Genomic DNA, 955 nt, shown 5'->3' with positions numbered 1-955 from the left:
AAATCCAATATATATCTGGTGATATCTCGGGTGCTATTAGAGATAGCGCAATAAACCAATGTGAATTATCTGCAGGAGGCCCGGGCGCATGAATGTGTGCAGCGGGAACGACCTGGGATCACCAGGGGCCGAGAAAACCACCAACACATGGGACCGGACACTCAGGGCCAGAGAAAAATCCAATATATATCTGGTGATATCTCGGGTGCTATTAGAGATAGCGCAATAAACCAAAGTGAATTATCTGCAGGAGGCCCGGGCGCATGAATGCGTGCAGCGGGAACGACCTCGGATCACCAGGGGCCGAGAAATCCACCGACACATGGGACCGGACACTCAGGGTCAGGGAAAATCCAATATATATGTGGTGATATCTCGGGTGCTATTAGAGATAGAGCGATAAATCAAAGGGCATTGTCTGTAGGAGGCCCTGGCGCATGAATCTGTGCAGCGGGAACGACCTCGAACCACCTGGGGCCGAGAAAACCATCGTCTCTTGGGGCCGGACTGTCAGGGTCAGGGAGAAATCCATTATATATCTGGTGATACCTCGAGTGCCATTAGAGGTAGCGCAATAAACCAAAGTGAATTATCTGCAGGAGGCCCGGGCGCATGAATGCGTGCAGCGGGAACGACCTCGGATCACCAGGGGCCGAGAAATCCACCGACACATGGGACCGGACACTCAGGGTCAGGGAAAATCCAATATATATGTGGTGATATCTCGGGTGCTATTAGAGATAGCGAAATAAACCAAAGTGAATTATCTGCAGGAGGCCCTGGCGCATGAATCTGTGTAGCAGGAACGACATCGGACCACCAGGGGCCGAGAAAACCACCGTCTCATGGGGCCGGACACTCAGGGTCAGGGAAAAATCCAAAATATATGTGGTGATATCTCGGGTGCTATTAGAGATAGCGCAATAAACCAAAGTGAATTATCTGCAGGAGGCCC

This window comes from Nomia melanderi, unplaced genomic scaffold (genome assembly GCF_051020985.1).
Source record: "Nomia melanderi isolate GNS246 unplaced genomic scaffold, iyNomMela1 scaffold0014, whole genome shotgun sequence".
NCBI classification, from domain to species: Eukaryota; Metazoa; Arthropoda; class Insecta; order Hymenoptera; family Halictidae; genus Nomia; species Nomia melanderi.
This window is presented reverse-complemented; position numbering follows the sequence as displayed.